Source organism: Corapipo altera, unplaced genomic scaffold, assembly GCF_003945725.1.
Source record: "Corapipo altera isolate COAL_440 unplaced genomic scaffold, ASM394572v1 100, whole genome shotgun sequence".
NCBI lineage: Eukaryota > Metazoa > Chordata > Aves > Passeriformes > Pipridae > Corapipo > Corapipo altera.
This window is the reverse complement of record NW_020884952.1, coordinates 878,990-891,038: the sequence shown is the minus strand read 5'-3', so window position 1 is coordinate 891,038 and position 12,049 is coordinate 878,990. Positions and strand designations below refer to the sequence as shown.

Sequence of the window (12,049 nt, the reverse complement as noted above, 5' to 3'; positions counted from 1 at the left end):
AAAAATACACACTGGCCTGTCTCCACTTAGATGCTGGTATTTTCTGAAATAGTACCACCAGCTTCCTCCTAACCATGACATAAGCTGTAGCAAGCTGTCTGCAGTGATAGCCTGCATAAATCATCGTTCCTGAAGGGAACAGATGTTCAGGGTATGAAAGAGTAATACCACAATTTAGTCATAATTAAAATTCACCTTAGCATGCCTCTATCGGTGAGCAGAGAGGAACGTTTCACTTCTCACCTACAAAAATGAAAGGCCTCTCGTTTCTTCTGCTTCAGAAAAATTAAGTCTGAACCTTTTGTACGTTGTTTGAGTTCCATATCTGACACTGCATCGTATAAATGACATTTTTATTTCGTTTGAACTGTTAGCTTTCTTCTTTTCCCAAACACTAGAAAATGACCTCTAAATGGTGTACTGCCTCTGCACAAAATGCACTTACAATTAAATCTTCAAAGGAGATTGTTGCACATTCATTGCATGCAGAAATATAATCAGTAGCTATCCAGATACAGATCAAAACTGTGCCAATAAACACAATCATTGGACCGGTAACAATTCAGTCTGAGCTGGATATATTTAAAAACTTAGGGGCTGAAGGCCTTTAAAAATTATTCAGTAATCTAAGATCACTAAAATCAGTGGGAGTCAGAGGATTAACTCAGGAAAAATTTGATCCTTAGCCTTGAAACTGTCATTAATGTTAATGGAATGTGTCTATACACATAATTTTGAAAATGTAAGCCTCATACTGCTATTATTGCAGTTGGATTATGTTAGATGCATGACAGTTCTTTTGAAAAATTGGTTTCAATTCACAAGTCTTTATATCATGAGGCTACATTATTCTAAAATATAAAGGGTGTGTTGATTATGTTAATAAATGTCTCTAAATCCACTAAAGTATAAATGGCTGAGCCTTTCATAGTGATTTAAAACTCTAAGACAAAAGAAAATTAATCTTCTCATCAGCATTGATATTGGCAATCAATTTGAAAAAAAACACCAAACCCTGTCATTAAACCATGGTTTAGTCTCCCAGCTTCAGTGGCTGTCCACCTATGGAACTTCACACTGGATCCTCAAACCCATGGATTAGATCCTCAGTGACTGTAAATCAGATAACTTTATCGAATTCAGTACAGCTACAGTAACTTACCAGGACTGAGAAATTTACAAATTAATAATCCAGTAAGGTTTTGCAACCAAACTTACTTCTCAACAGGTAAGCAAATTTCAGATTTACATTTGAAAAATCACTGTTTGTTCTCTTCCACGGGGATGCATCTGCATTAGTTCAAAGACAGACTGAAATTTTTAAGTGAGGAACCTACTGTTTCCACTTAATGTACTTTGGTTTGTATCACAGGGCAGTTTCAAAGCATGCAAACAGATATCATTTGGATGAAACTAAATGAAGGGATGTGCTCCAGAGATGCACCTAAAGCCCTTCCACAAGTCCAAAGCACAGAGTAGAGCTCGCCCAGAGTAATGTCTTTTAAAATGTGTGCAGTGTGGACATGAAGTTCCTTTGTAATAACAACTGCTTCCTTCAAAGGTGTGTTTCTCTGTCCCTGTGCAACTTGGTAACACAGACATAGTTTCATTTTTCTGCTCCCTTCTCCAGAGCCCTTCCTGTTCATTGTAGAATTTATGAATTTTGCCTTATCTTCGCTTTTGAAACAGCCCTTGCATTGTCAGGAAGTCATTCTCTGGTTGCTGTACAAACCAATTGGCCTGTGCACTCAGTATGAGCTTGCTAAAATCTTCTGCTAAAAATCTAATCTTTCCCATTGCCACTGATCAGGTTCCAGTATCAAATAACTTTGCTGATGCCAGTTGTACTGAGTAGTCTCTTAGGCTCAAAACAGCCTTTCACATTGTACATTTAAAACTGGAATGCCAAGTAGGATAGAGATGGGCAAAGAGCATTAGTTGTTACTTCCACAGGTAAATGTAACAATGCTAGACTGGGAAATGCAGGAAATAGCATTGACAATTCCATGTGTTTCACAGTCCTTACTATTAACAACTGGGAAAAGTTTTTGTTATTGATTCGTTACTCATTTAGAAAGCAAGCAAGTCTTACTAAATCCATTTTAGAAATGGGACTCCTGAAAAATTGTACAGGACCTCATAGAAGAGCTTGAAATAGCATCCTCTCTACAAGGACATGGTCATACAGCAACCATTTATTCAGACAAAAAGTTCTTTTTTACTTCATGAACAACAACAGTTTTGGAAGACAGTTTTCTTATGGACATTATTTTTTACATTAGTTACTCATATTTGTGTGAAAAGGTTAATTTAATTGACTGTATAAGACACTCTGTCCACTCAGATGTATCCCAGAACTCACAAGGCAACACATCTTGAATCACATCTTCATGTGACTTATCCATGAATTCCCCTTCTGATCATATGAAAATGTAATAAAGAGGTTGTGGAAAGACCAGTTTAACTAACTGTTAAAACCCACGTTTACTAACACAGGAAAACAGATCTTAAAATCTCAACCAAACAACATCAGTGAGTAAAAAGATGGACTGACTGCCATTTGGGAATTTTTGAAAACATCATGTTTTCAGAGAAGTTGCAGAAGGTGAATAAGCCTGGGAAGGAGGGGCTCTAACATGCACTGGCAGATCTAGTCTAAGTCTGCACCTTTTGGTACTGATTTAGTTTGGTGGGATATTCATTTATATGGTGTTATTTCCCATATAAGCAGGTATTACGAGTTGTCTGTCATACAGCTGCAAAAGGATGTGATCTCAGTTGAGGTAAGCCACACTAAGTAAGTGTGGTTTGGTTTCCTCTTGAGCAGTACTTGGAAAAGAAGTGGCAGCTGATTTAGATTATAACGAAAGATGACATAAGGTGAAGCTTAAGAGATGGCTTGGCATTGAATGATAAGAGCAAGTAGAGGCCTAAAGGCAAATTTAGGGAGATTACAGCTGCCTAAACCAAAGAATGTGATAAAGAAAAATTTTGCCCATCCTTTAAGGTTATATCCACAGTACTCCTTAAGGCTGCCTGGAGAATTGTAGTGAAGGTCAATCCTGCCACAGTATAAGCCAGAACTCACCATAATTTCCAAAAATTAAATTATATGTTAGATGTTAAAACTATTTAAACAAGATCAACAACAGTAGTCAATAATTTGGTACAGAAAGTGGAGATTAACTCAACAAACAGACATTACAGTGAGAACTGTGGACAAACAGAACATATTACCTAAATGGAAGAACCCCCCCCCCAAAAAAAAACCACACAGTAACACTATTACTGTTGGTTAAAGCAGCTGTAAATCTTTCATCAGCTCAAGACAGCAATGTTATAGTTCAAATCCCTATGTCAAGAAATACTTCCCCCAGTAAAAGAGTTCTTAATGATATGATGGCACAGAAGTTTACTATTAGGACTGAGGAACAGCACTTGTACAATAACAGTATAAACTCACAGAGCACTAAAATCCTCATTTGACAGCTCCTAAGTCCCTGTCTAAGAACTACACTGTTCATGGTCTGAGCCCAGGTTTGCAGGTTACATTGAACTTATTCCAAAATTCAGTTTTCTTAGTCTCCTGACATCCCCTTTCATCCACGATTCCTTTTTACTGTCATTGTTTAAATAAGATTTACAGAATTGAAAGAAACTTTCTTTAAGTAATAAAAAGGAATAAACTTATAGGTTGAAAGGAATAGCATATGGTATTACAAATATAGTGATATTGTATAGTATATATTATATTATGCCTATGTACTCAGACACATCTTGCATTAACTTCTTTCTCTTTCCTCACCTTGAAATAAATACCAATCAATGCCATGAACAAACTCCATAATTTCAAGAATCCAAAACATATTGTCTGGGAAAAAGTATTTTCATCTATTAAAAACAGGACTGACTTTTCTCAGCTCCCACTTTTTAAGATTCCGAAAAATTGAGTGATACATTTTAAAGGTCACAGAACAGTAACAGAGACATGAATCTGAAATATATCTTATATAGTAATACAAATAAGTGTTAATATAACAAATATGAAACTCCTTAATATATATTTATGAAACAGGAAGAAAGGCACAAGTTTCCTAAAATTTAACCCTAGTAGTAACAACACATAATGTTCCATTCAATTATGTCCCCTGTTCAAATTCCAGATGCCTCTGTATTTGGGAAGCATATTATGCCCAGGTCACATTCCTGTGTTTAACTATGTTTACAGTCACTCCCTGTTTTTTAAATACTTGAGAGTTTTTTAGCTTTTTGTTTCTGCATGTTCTGAAGTGCCATCATTTATTGCCACAGGCACAATGGCTATATTTAACTAATAATGACAGCAGTTGTCATTAGATTTTAAACTCACTAACACTAGTCTGACATATTATTTGAGGTATGTGTTAATACTAAATTTGATTAAAATTGCAAACATCCCAGCTTCTCTGCCAATCAACATATTTCATCCCCTCGCCCTGAACTTTTCTGTGAACTCTGAAGGAAAGTAGGTCATGGTATTAGTGTCCTTTTAAACTAAAGAAGGCCCCCAGATTGTGAAAATGCTCCTAGAGGCTTTTCACAAAACATAAATAAAAATTTAGGTTCATCGACGAATGATCAGTGGTTTTTACTATTTTTTGTGGGAGAGGAATCTGAAATGTAAACCTTACTTTGCAAAAATCGTGCTATAATTCCTTTCAAAAAATGAAGTTACATTTTATTTTGGAAAATAATTGAAAATATGTAAATTATCAGCAATTAAAACTGCCAATATGTCCCACCCATCAGGGAATTAATACTAAAAACTGAGCAAAAATTCCTATGATTATATTTGAGCAGTCCAGAAGCAATGAACATTATTGAAGAAATAAAAAAACCTGGTTTTGGAAGAGTTAAAGAGAAGCAATTAACATTTGGCCATGCAATTTCCTGTGAATCCTTCCCTTATTTACACTCAAGTAAACATAAAATTATTTGGGGATTAAACAGGTGTCAATGCCAAACAGAATAAATAAGACAAGCCCTGAAGAGACTACAGCAACAATGCAGAATAACGAAAACACATAGAGACTGGGTGAAATGTTAAAACTCCCTGGCTTTTTGGCTGCCAACCCAAAATTCAATGGATCAGTTGATAGTTTACAATGCAGACCATTTTAGTCCAGTTGGCAGAGAGAAGAGAGAAAATGCCTCTCACTCATCAGTACTTTGTATTTATCTTCACCATTCCTCTCCATTTTTCCTCTTGAACTTATGTCCACTGGATCTAGAATGATAATGGTTGGAAGATCGTCTTGTTCAGGATTGGGATGAGTTTCCCCATTCAGCACAAACATTTTTGGTTTAGCTTTTTTTTTTTTATATCAGAGGCCAGAGATGGAAACATAAATTATTTTAAACAGATTTTTACTGCAATCTACAGATTAGTGGGGATGCAGATATTAATGTTTTGCATTTTTTGAAGTGTTTGTCTTTTAAACACTCTGGCTGAGTGCAAAGGGACTACAACAAAGGTTCTCCAGGCCGAGATCCTTATCTGTTGTTATGTAAATGTATGGACAAAATTTTTTTACCACTTCTGGTCATTTTTAAACATAAGGATGTCTCAAAATGTAGCCTGGATTTGTCTTTTGGGATACTGTTGGGGAGGTGTTAGCACAAGTTCAACTACTAATTTAATGGAGCCATACTTCTAACATTTAATTGACATTGTTTGGGACATGCCTTATTATTTCCACATTCTTTTATTCAAAATGCAATTTTAAGTCATATTTGGAAAGCATTTTTTGCAATCTTGAAAATAAAATTATTCATTTTTATTATTATTATTATTGCAAAATTGCTGACTTCTTTATCATGATTATGTTTCCACTGATATAGGCAACACAAAAATATACAGAAAGACACTCTGTTATATGCAGACATTTTATAGCCTGAGCCTAATGCAGAATTTTGTGAAGGAAGTTGTATCTCTCCCTTTAAATTCAAGTTGGTTTTGGGAAAGGCATCAGAGTCTGCATTCCCTCAAAACATAGTACTGACACCTAACTAGCTAATACAATATCATCTTGCACTTTGCTGCCCTAAACCAAAGTATAATAGGAAACAGCGTTTTTTAAGAGGGTAAAAGGGTAAAAAATAGGGCATTTTGTTTACACATATATATATGTACATCTATATATATATATGTAAAATGTAGTAGATACTATCATTACAAACAATCAGTTGAAAAACTGGAAGCTACATTTAAAGGGTTTAGCCATTTCTGTTTAGCAGTACATTATAATGGGTGTTTACTGGTTACCTAAACAAATCAATTTGTAGAATTTATGTAAATTTTGAATTTTTTGATTGGAAAAAAAGTTTCCAAGCTATTACAGAAAAAGTATTCCCTCTGGTGACTTTTTTACCCCGATCAACTTGCCTTACTTGGCATTATTTACATATATGTGTTTGTCTGTGTGTGTCTGTGTATCAATATATTACAACTTTTGGCTATCAGTTTACAGCATCTAGGTAAGTTGTCATGTTTACTCCACAAAGCCTACTGGTTGCTCCCAGAAATCCAGCATCTGCTCAAACCAGCATGTTGGAAAAAGCCTTTGCAAACCATTCAATTGTCAAACTAAAGGATCACAAAGTTTTTTTCATATTTCTTTAACAAACCACCCAAGTTAATGGACAGGTGAGTGAAGCTGAAGAGCAGGAAAGTTAAAGCCTGGCAACACACATTGGCAATGGGTTACTGGGCCATCAATATATGTTGTCTGGGAGACCATATTTATCAAACTCTGCTGTGGAAGCTCTTGAGGGAACACTCTGTATACCTTGGATTCTTGTGCCAGAGGAAGTAGTTGAGTTTGCTAAGTGAAAAATCTAAAGAAGGAAAAGACCCAGCACATTAATTCGTTAATATTACCACCAGATTCCTGTACAAAAAAAAAGCTAAAGACTTCAATGCCACTGAGTAGCCAGGAGGGAGACTTCAGTATTGTGAAGGTTCCAAAATAGCTCATAAAAGGGCATATTTCAGATTTCAAAAAGGTACTCAAAACAGAAAAAGAATCCTTAATAACACTTTGAATCTAAATTTTTCATAGTAAAATAGTAAAATCTGTTTTCTGTCAGAAACACTTAAAATGCAGTGTAGGTGTTGCTGGCATCTCAAAGACCACGGTTTTGCTATTTTATCTTTCAGGACCTGATCAAGCTACTTTCCAACTAATCACCTCTATTTTGACATATGATGGTTCAAGAGAGAACTCGAATCATTCTGTTGTCAGTCTTGAGATCTTCAACCTACAAGAAGGATTGGCTCATAATATATGGAGAGCTACATATTTCTGCATATTTCATGACTTTTTTTTATAGCATATTCCTTTTTCAGATCAGAATTCCAGTACAAATGCATGGAAATAACATCATATAATACAGGAATTACAGAAAAATTGGCAATAAAATGTATTAATTTCAAGTTCACAGAGAAGATTCATTTTTTCTGAAAAATAAGATGTCACAACTTTGATTTTTATGTGTTGATGAGAAAAAGACATATTACTTAGAGTACTGCTTGAAATTTGGACCATTTGGACCATTTCCAAATTGGTCAATAGTTAGAATGGTAAGAATCCATCATTTCACTGACACTCCTTGTAGAAAAGATGTTCTATTTTAAATGTAGTCACAGTCTGAAGGAAGATCAAGGTAAATGGCAAATACAGAAACTGAAAAATTACTGAATGGCAGACAAAGTGTAGAAGAAGACATTTTTTCCACAATAGCATGACTGAGAAAGTGCATAATTATTTTATGAAGGAGTGATGGACAACTGATTATTTTATTAAGTCAGGTTGCTAAAGTCACTGCAATGAAATTCAATAGAAATAAATTAGCATCAGTTTAAGAAATTGGTAAGTAATGAAGAAAGTATGAAGCAGTACACTGGGGACATCTGAAATTCAATTGTAAAGAAGTGTGGAGGTACAATAAAAGCTGGTAGGAGAAACACAAGGTATTAGAAGAATAAATAAGAACACCCACTGTATTTTGAAATTCAGTAACTGCTAAACATATAAATGTCTTCAAACAAACACTGAGGTATGTGTTCTCCCATAAATTTCCTAAGGATAATTAATTAAATACAACCATTGACCATCACCAAATAACACAGACGAACAACACACTACAGAGAATTCACTCTTTGGATCAGTTCTGCACCACACTAGTTCCACAATAGTCTCCCAAAAAATATGTTTTAAATGCTTGAAACTTGACAGGTTTTTGGTTGCTAAATTCCTGTTGGAATGGAACCCTGTAACTGATATGTCACATGTATTTATTATAAAATTTGAATTATATTAGAAGAATATAAGAATTTTTATCCAAGATCGCTCAATTTGTCACCTTATGTTTGAATCCCTATTCACTTAACCAAAACCTCAAGTTAAATTTTAGTGTATCAGAAACGAGAATAAATCCCAATAAAACAAGGCATCAACATCACTGGGAATTATATTTCATCCAAGTATTTATGCCACTTGAAGCAGTAAAATTATACGCAAGATGACACAGTTCTGACAGACTTTGTGCTTTATACAGTACTTGAAACACAAATTTCTACAAAGATGTTGGTCTTGCAAATATTTATGTTTAACTACACATGTAAAAGTCTGTCTGATTTCCATGGGATCACTTGTACATATTGGCAGGGTTAGGGCTTTACACTATATCACTGACCTTCCATTGTCATTCAGAAAAGATTTGTTATACAGATAACATTTGACCTTGTTATCTGTATGTTAAGGACTCAGATGCAGCCATTAGTATGTTTATACTGAAAAGTCATACTACTCTACACTCTCTTCCCACTCCTGGGCTAGAGAAAGAAATTATAAAATAGGCACTGTCTATCTCCATATATCTCTAAAACCTACCTTCAATATATTGTAGCTTTTTAAAAATATGTATATTACCATTGTAATGTAATTATATGTATAAATTAAAATAGGAAAAGTAAAAAAAAAAGTACTATGGAATCTTATACAGAGAATCTGTGAATGTTTTTAACATCAGCTCTGATTTTTGAGAACACAGAATTCTACACTAGGAACTGTCATTTTCCAGTCCTATTAAACTTGCAAATAGAGGTGTTAAAAGGCCTATTTTCTGGTATTGGTGGCTTTTCTACTTATAGCAGTGACTTTTTGCTGTTATACTTACCCTTTTAATGGACACACAATATGTTACTCTGTGCCCAAGCTCACCTACTCTTTCTTTTCTCAAAAGACAAGGCACATCTGCCACCTGCTCTAGTCTGTGTCCCAGCAACAACTGTCGAGCAGCAAAAAGATTGATTATCAGTCAAAAACCATTCAACAACACCAGATTTTGGTAGGTTAAGCTTGCTGATCCAGCAAGAGATGGTGTGAAATTTTCAGTAATGTGTGCCAACATTTTGGTGCTAAAGGAACAGCAGTGCATGTCACAGTGAAACACAGCCAAAGATATGCAGACAAAGCACAGAAGTTTTTGTTTTTAACTTGGCTTGCAAGAGGAAAATGAGAGAGAGAGAAAAAAAGGCTCACTTAATGACTTTGGAAATCTATCACAACACTCGAGTCATGTGCATGGAGAAACTATAATATATGTACCAGTGAAGACTTTGTAACAAATAGCAGTACTCCTATAAGAACACTGCAATAATAGGGTTGTGTAAAGGATTCAGCACAAACAGCAGTTCTGTCATCCACTTGTGCAAAAATAAACACAGTGATCTGTGCCTTTTATTGAATATATAGGCCATTAATTACAACCATCCTAGTGACTGGATCACCCGAATTGTACTCAGAATAATTTTTATGTTACCAAAACCACCTTATAGTATATAAAATTGATTATGTAAGGCACAGGTTTAAAATATAAGCTTCTTTTATAAATATCTCCATGAATATGTAAACAAACCTTTAATTAATGGACTTAGATTATAAAGGCTCTACTAAGTAGTGTTAGACTTTTGTGTTTATAGAGAGAGCTATATAATAGTAATTTTCTTAGTCAAACAGCCAGTAATGAGTATAATGTGGATATCTTCTTGAAATGCATTTGCAGTATTAGCAATCTGTAAAAGAATTAGTGAAAGCCCCTTGAATACTTTGAAACGTTGAATGAACAATTTAACACTAAAATATGTCTCTTAATACTTCCCAAAACAACAAATGCTATTTAAAAACTATGTAGGAAAATAAAACCAAAGGCTTGTTTCTAAAGAAAGTACATAAGAAAAAAAATTACCCCAAAGTGCAAAGTAATTGATATATAAAATACATACAACATATGTATGAAATATGCAAACTATGTGAATTATTTGCTTTTGTTTTTCTTTGCAATCCCTCATTTTTTAAAAAACCTATCACACATTCTACCACGATAACATTACAAAAATCGGGATGTTTCATGTTATGTTAAAAAACTGACCTTATTTACATTTCTCATTGGAAGTGTACACTGGAATTGTAGATTCCTACCTACACATACACTACCTTAATAATAATTTTGCTTTCAGAATATATAAGATTGTATCAATTAACAGTTCTTTGTCACAAGTGCTGGTAGAATTCACAGTTTAATAAAATACCCAACTGGTATCTTTAACTTGACACTGAACCCTACTTAAGTTACAGTTATAAAATGTTACCACAAATTTGCAGCAGAAATCTCACAAGGTACTTCGTGGTCTTAAAATGCCAGTGACAAACATTTACATTCATATCTAAATTGTAGAGGATTCAGAAATATTTTTCACCTCTGGTGAAAAATAAACGTAATTAATTATCACTTTGGTAAAAGAATGAGAAGGAGAGAAGAAAAATTTTAATAGTGGTCTTACCAAAATATCTAAAATTAATAAAGCATAGGAAAGTAGATATTCCATATTGCTATATTAAACTTTCCAAAAAACCCTAAAAAACTGCATTAATTAATCCAATTTTACATTCTGGATTATTTTGCTAGTGGAATAAGCCTAATTAATTATGTCTGTTTGATGTCACTGAAACTAAACAGTAAATTCAATAATCTCTTTACATTTTCACCATTTAACCTCCTGCAGGCTCCCTAATGTCTATTCAGATCTATATTAAATTAAGTACCAATGCTAATGAAGGGCAATAAATGTGGCTGTCAGTAGATTTTTCTTTCATTAAGCACATTATCCTCTTACTGAGCTGTAAATGAGTAAACATTAGTTTTGTTAAACCATGCAAAAAGACGGGATGAAAATAATTTTTAATTGCACCCCTTAAGCCATTCTGCTGGGTGAGTGGGGGTTTCTGAGTTTTGTTCCCTGGGTTTTTACCTCTCGGTTTTTTTTCACATGGGCACAGAAAGGTTTTCTCCAGTTGAAATCTAAACGTCGGCATCGTGGGGTCTTTAGGTTCTAGTGCTCCAGTGCTGCCTGCCAAGAACACTCATTGTGCAGCCATGTTCAGACTCAGCTTTTCAGAGCACTCCCCCAGCAGCTAAAAGGATGCAAGAGGTAAGGAAGACTGATTTACAGACATATTTGTTTTATGGTCGATATTTGGTCAGCAAAAAAATAAAATCGGAAATTAAAAAAAAAAAATCCGCTCTCAATTAATTTAACGACTGTATTAACTGTGTTTTATTACTAAATTATTACTAGATTGTTACTAGAAAGCAGAGAAAAACACATAACCTTAAAAATGTTGCTTTAAAGGTATTGTGCTCTTGCCTTTTAATGCCAAATAATACTGTGCTTTATTCTGTAACTTCTTTCACTCAGAATTTTTAAGTATTTTTAACAAGTCATGCACCTCAGAAATAGTGCACAAAGGATGAAAAGTTTAATTTAAAGGAAAAAAAGGATTTACATTAGGGTTTGAAGCAAAAGCTGCAGAGAAACCTTCTGCATGCAAGAAAACTTGTATTCAAAGTTCTTGGCTTAATTAAGGACTCAGAGAGTTTAGCAAAGATCTTTCTTGTGCCATTTTTGTGAGCTGTGACTTTGATTACATTTGGCTGCTGTTTAATA

The 12,049-nt window shown here is 34.3% G+C and overlaps 1 long non-coding RNA gene across 2 annotated transcripts in view; it reads right to left on the bottom strand.

The window, feature by feature from the left end:
* The window catches only part of LOC113956618, a 58,207-nt gene that overhangs the window by 29,603 nt on the left and 16,555 nt on the right, over positions 1-12,049 (bottom strand). The window lies entirely within an intron of this gene.